The sequence below is a fragment of the Triticum dicoccoides genome, chromosome 5A, assembly GCF_002162155.2.
Source record: "Triticum dicoccoides isolate Atlit2015 ecotype Zavitan chromosome 5A, WEW_v2.0, whole genome shotgun sequence".
NCBI classification, from domain to species: Eukaryota; Viridiplantae; Streptophyta; class Magnoliopsida; order Poales; family Poaceae; genus Triticum; species Triticum dicoccoides.
Window position 1 is genome coordinate 65891273 of NC_041388.1, and position 6461 is coordinate 65897733.

The following is a 6461-nucleotide window of genomic DNA, read 5'->3' on the forward strand; positions in this document are numbered from 1 at the left end:
ATTCTTCTCTACTGCTTGCATTAGAGTAGTGTAGCATGTTACTGCTTTCGGTTAATCCTATTCTACTGCATAGTCTGTCATTGTTGCTACAATTGTTACCCTTACCTGCAATCCTACATGCTTAGTATAGGATGCTAGTATTCCATCTGTGGCCCTACATTCTTTTCCGTCTGCTATGCTATACTATCGGGCCGTGATCACTCGGGAGGTGATCACGGGTATATACTATATACTTTATACATGATACATGTGGTGACTAAAGTCGGGTCAGCTCGTGGAGCACCCGCGAGTGATTCACGGATTGGGGGCTGAAAGGGACCTTTGTCCCAACGGCCCTCTGTGTGGATCTTTGTGGCGGAGCGACAGGGCAGGTTGAGACTACCTAGGTGAGAGGTGGGCCTGGCCCTGGTCGGCGTCAGTGGTTACTTCGAAATAACACGCTTAACGAGTTCTTGGTATTTGATCTGAGTTGGGTCATTGACCTTATACGCACTAACCGCCACGTGGGACAAAATATGGGCAACCGGCGTCGTGGTATCAGCCGAAGCTCTTTTTGATGTCAGCGACTGAGCGGAGCACGCCGCATTGGATCGTAAGCTCGCGCTTTTATTAAGGGGGCTAGATCTGCTTCCGGCCGCGTACGCAATGTGCAGGTGTGCAATGGGCGATGGGCCCAGACCCCTGCGCTCATAGGATTTAGACCGGCGTGCTGACCTCTCTGTTGAGCCTAGGTGGGGCTGCGACGTGTTGATCTCCCGAGGCCGGACATGACCCAGGAAAGTGTGCCCGGCCAGAGGGATCGGGCGTGCCGGGTAATGTGGTGCACCCCTGTAGGGAAGTTAATCTATTCGAATAGCCGTGATCTTCTGTAACAGGACGACTTGGAGTTGTACCTTGACCTTATGACAACTAGAACCGGATACTTAATAAAACACACCCTTCCAAGTGCCAGATATAACCCGGTGATCGCTCTCTAACAGGGCGACGAGGAGGGTATCGCCGGGTAGGATTATTGCTATGCGATGCTACTTGGAGGACTTCAGTCTACTCTCTTCTACATGCTGCAAGACGGAGGATGCCAGAAGCGTAGTCTTCGATAGGACTAGCTATCCCCCTCTTATTCTGGCATTCTGCAGTTCAGTCCACCGATATGCCCCTTTACACATATACCCATGCATATGTAGTGTAGCTCCTTGCTTGCAAGTACTTTGGATGAGTACTCACGGTTGCTTTTCTCCCTCTTTTCCCCCTTTCCCTTCTACCTGGTTGTCGCAACCAGATGCTGGAGCCCAGGAGCCAGACGCCACCGTCGACCACGACTCCTACTACACCGGAGGTGCCTACCACTATGTTCAGGCCGCTGACGACGACTAGGAGTAGTTTAGGAGGATCCCAGGCAGGAGGCCTGCGCCTCTTTCTATCTGTATCCCAGTTTGTGCTAGCCTTCTTAAGGAAAACTTGTTTAACTTATGTCTGTACTCAGATATTGTTGCTTCCGCTGACTCGTCTATGATCGAGCACTTGTATTCGAGCCCTCGAGGCCCCTGGCTTGTATTATGATGCTTGTATGACTTATTTATGTTTTAGAATTGTGTTGTGATATCTTCCCGTGAGTCCCTGATCTTGATCGTACACGTTTGCGTGCATGATTAGTGTACGATTGAATCGGGGGTGTCACACAAAAGATGAAACACAGGAGCAAAAGAAGAAGGAAGATCATCACCCCAAATGATCTAATTCGCCGCGGAGTCGTAACTGCTTCTTCATCGCCTCCACGACCTCCATCTCCTTGCGCATCTCCTCCGCCTTCTTCTTCATTCTGTCAATGACGCGGGATTTCTCGACGCGAGCCTTCATCATCTGTTCCACCGCCGCATTACGTACGTTGACAGCAGCCGGGTGCTCGATGCGGAGCTTCACCAACTCCTCCTTCTGTTCCATGACGAGGGCCTGCAACATCTTCATTGAGGAACTACTATTCTCATGCAGCTTCTTCCAGCCAGCGTTCTTCTCCTTCAACAGGTCGATCTCGTGGCAGAGCTTCGCCTTGTCCTCCTGAAGTCGCAGGATTTCGCCGGTCGCCTTCTTCTCCGAGGCAATGCTCTTCTTCAGCAGCATCACCAAGCCGGCGGTCAACTCCCCCTGCTGATTGAGCTCAGCGGGCATGTCGTCGAGGCTCTCCTTCAGCAACTCCATCAATCCTTGGATGAACTCTTTCTGCTTATTGAGGTGCTTATTGAGCTGATCGGGCATGCCGTCGAGGGATAACGACTCCAGCTCTGCCGGCTCGACATGTTCGCCTCCGCGGCTAGGGCGCTCCTGGGAGCCATCGCCTGCCCATGAGAGATCTTTCGTGGTCTCTGTGTGGCGGCAAGCCCTCTTTTTTTTCTGCAGCCTTGGTTGCCGCTCCCTTGTTACGAGTAGTTCTCGACCTAGAGCTCTGCTCACCGGCCATGACAACGACGGACGAAGAAGAAGCACTTATGAGGAGGAAAGGTAGAGTAATTTTCGGTTAGGTACTTCCCCTTTTTATAACCCAAGTATTAGCACTAGTACTAATACCTGCATAGTGGGAACACGTTCAGGTTTGGTACGTACTAGTAGGTGTGAGCAGGCTTTCGAATGTGATGGAACAAGGTAAAGATTAATTGATGGTTTTGGTTTCGAGGCCCGAAACGGCTCTTGATGAGTTTAACGGAACATAAATTTCAAGTACTACACTGCTCAAATGCGTAAATATTATGTTACTATAAAAAATTGGCACAAAATACGAAGGAGACCAATAGAAGTATTACTAGCAACCCACGATTTAACTACTCGCATGCGCACAGTGGAGTAATAATGTCTTTCTTCCGCCCTCACGTCCACTCAATCTGCATGCACTGTATTAATTGGCCATCAATGAAGTGAATGACTTTACACGCATCAGATTATCACATGGGGTGGATCTTGGTACAAAATTGCGTCCGCCCGTGTACCCGCATGTGCGTGCGAGGGAATGAGTGTGTGCGTGGCGTGCGTGCACATCTTCGCTTCATGCATGTACCGCCAGTATGGCTCAGGGAGGACGAGTACATTCTTCTGGAACCAGCAGCATGTCACTGTGATCAATCCATGCAAGGAGGTCGCGACAACGCCTACATGTGCCACATGGCTTCATGAACTGTAAGAGAGACACTGTGTAGCGTGCCATTGGTATTCTAATTTACGTGTTTTGCACATACTCAAAGTACTAGTAAGGTACACGTGCATTGCAAGCATCAGATTTTGCAACCAAATTATGAATAAATACCACACTATAGCATGTAAGCTCTGAGTCATATATGCCTGATGTAGCCCTTCGTTTAATTCTTATAGTTCATCTCATTCAAAATCAATTAGTTTTTATAAAAAAGCTAAGAACGTGGGAATAGTGTTTGATTGTGCATAGAAAAAACGCAGAATTCTTTCAAAGAGGTTTGAGTGGATGGGATGTTTCCTATGAAATCTAGTGCAAATGAATCATATGGAAAAATCCCTATGGTTTACAATCCTACGAATCAAACAACCAAGATAGGAAAAACTCCTAATGATTAGAATCCTCCAAAATTCCTTTGAGAATCCTTTGAATCAAAGAAGCCCTTAATCTATTTTATGATTCATGGAATTGTGCGTTGTAAAGCATAAAGTAAAAACAAATAATGGCAATTCAACTAGAAAAAAAGTTTGGGTAGTTATGATACGGAAGATTCTAGAACAAAACAGAACCACTATTGTTTTGAGGTTTGTGCATTATGCTTAAGTTCAACCATGGAGACTGCTAGATTGTACATGTGGCAAAATCCGGTGGGGGGCTACAAGATGGTGCGAGGGGCCGAGTGGAGGGAGACTATGAAGGAATGCACAAGTGCGAGATGGATATTTAGAGAGAGGGGGTGAACACGTGCGCTGTTGCGCGCAGTGGCGGAGCCATGAAAAATAAATGAGCTAGGGGGCCAAGCATTGCTAATCCTTTACGAGGAGGGTCAATTCATGAACTTAAACCATTTTTAGCAGCAATTGTCTAATGATCACATTCATATTAGCCTCGATATATAATGATGTTAGGGGGGAGGGGCAGGGCCCTTACTGCCCCTGTCTTCGCCATTGTGCACGCGTCTGAGAGATGAAGCGGAAGGCATGGATGATGAGAGGGGACGTTGGATATATAATTAATGTGGGTGTATTAGCTATATATGTTAATCCTATATAGAGAGGTATAGATTGATCGATGTGGATGTGGGAAAGAGGGTGAGACCTCACTGGATAAATCGATTGATCGGTTTGTGTGGAAAACTATGAAAGACCTAGCTATATACACACATACATAGAGGAACATCGATCGTTGCGCATGCACACGTGAGAGATAAAGAATGCCCGATATGATGGAGAGGGGGATGTGTGTGGGTGTGTGCCTTTTGGGAGACCGACCTGAAGAAAAAGATTGCATGCGTGCGATGGATAATGCCGACTGGTAGTGTGTGTGCATGCATGCACGAGAGAAAGTTAGTGGTACAATTATAAAGAGAAGACTACTGTGTGGGTGTAAGAGAATAGGTGAGGTCATAATCAATTAAATTTGAATTCAAATATTTGAATAAGAGATCCTGATGTTTGAAACCCATGCATGCATGAATATAACGGAGATCTGTGCGGTGTGTTTTGGAAACGAGCATGTTGTAATGTATACACATTGAACAAGGTCAGACTGATTTGAATTTGAGATACCGATGGCAGACATCATTTGGCCACGTCGCATCCGTGCATGGACACACTATTCTAATTGGAGATGATGGGCGGCTTTTGCACCACATATCTATATCTATACCCCTATATATATATATTATATTATATATATTTTTTATATTGTGTGCGGGTAACTTTAACTTTGAAAGATGGTCGTTGGATGAGGCGAATCCGATGGTCCAAAGATGTCAAATTTGAGCACTACTGGCCGTTGGATATCATCTAGATTCCACCAGATTTCACCACATGTATAATCTAGAAGACTCCATGGTTGAACTTAAGCATAATGCACAAACATCAAAACACAAGCACTTCTTATTTGTTCTAGAATCTTCCGTATCAGAATTGCCCAAATGTTTTTCTACATGATTTGCCATTATTTGTTTTTACTTTATGTCTTACGACGCACAATTCCATGAATCTTAAAATAGATTAGCTTTCTTATAAAAACTAGATGATTTTGAATGAAATGAACTATAAGAATTAAACGAACATCTACATCATGCATATATGACTCAAAGCTTGCATGCTATAATGTGGTATTTATTCATAATTTGGTTGCCAAATCTCATGCGTGCAATGCACGTGTACCTTACTCTAGTCTAAATGGTGTTTGTGTGTGTGTTGTGCGTGTTGAGGTGCAAATTATCTTTTTTTTGGATACACGTTAAGCTTGTTCTTCCGAAATTTCAAGCCGCGCCATGTTATACCAAAAATTCAAGCTAGCATCTCTGTCTATCGTGCTGCGAAACTCCCGCCTCTTCAACCCGCGCCTTGTTATCCCGAAATATTTAAGATATATCTTTGTCTCGTTGTGCTCCGACAACTCCCTCCATCTCAACCCGCGCCTTGCTATTCCAAAATTACAACGCGGGCAAAAACTCCCACCTCCTGTGAAATCCCGACACGCGAAATGCCCGTGGTACCCCTGAACCGAAAGAACCGCCTCAAATCGGTGGGGGTACTTTCATAACTTACCCCACATTTCGGACAAGCGCGTCTCTAAGCCATGGTTCCCCACTGCCATTCCATCCGCCCACCCATTCGTACACCGAGGCCGCAAAAACCCGCGACGAAACCCCACACCCTGCTCCGTCCGCCACCCAACCGGAGCCTCTTCCCCGACGATGTCGTCCACAGCAACACCTCGACGTCCCTCATCCACCAAACCGGATGAGGATCCATCGTCGATCTCATCGTCCCGCCGGTTCAGCCACCCCGTCCTCCACTCCAAGGAGCTGCCCCGATGTTCCCCTTGTCTTTCGCGCCACCTCCATTCCCACACCGCCGTCTTCACCTGCACCACCGGAAGAGCATCATCATCACCGTTTCCTCAGATGAAGCCGCGGCCTAATCGGCGCCACCAAAGAGGTTGTACACTAATCACCGCATTTCTTCTTGATTCGATCTCACGGTGCTGTCGGCGCTCGGTCCCGAGCCGACACGGCGCAGCTCCATCCACGGCGGCGTTGCCGGCCACTTCCTCCACGGCGGCGACGTCCACATCAGTAGGAGTTGCTGCTGCTTTAGCTCTCGCTCGCGCTGCTGCTCTGCTCTTGCTCTCGGTCCCTTGCTTGGTCTGCTCTTGCTATTGCTCTTGCTCGCGCTGCTGCTCTCGCTCTTACTCTTGCTTGCGATGCTGCTCCGATTTAGCTACACTTCAGTCGACTGAATCGACTTTTGGGTCAGTCGATTTT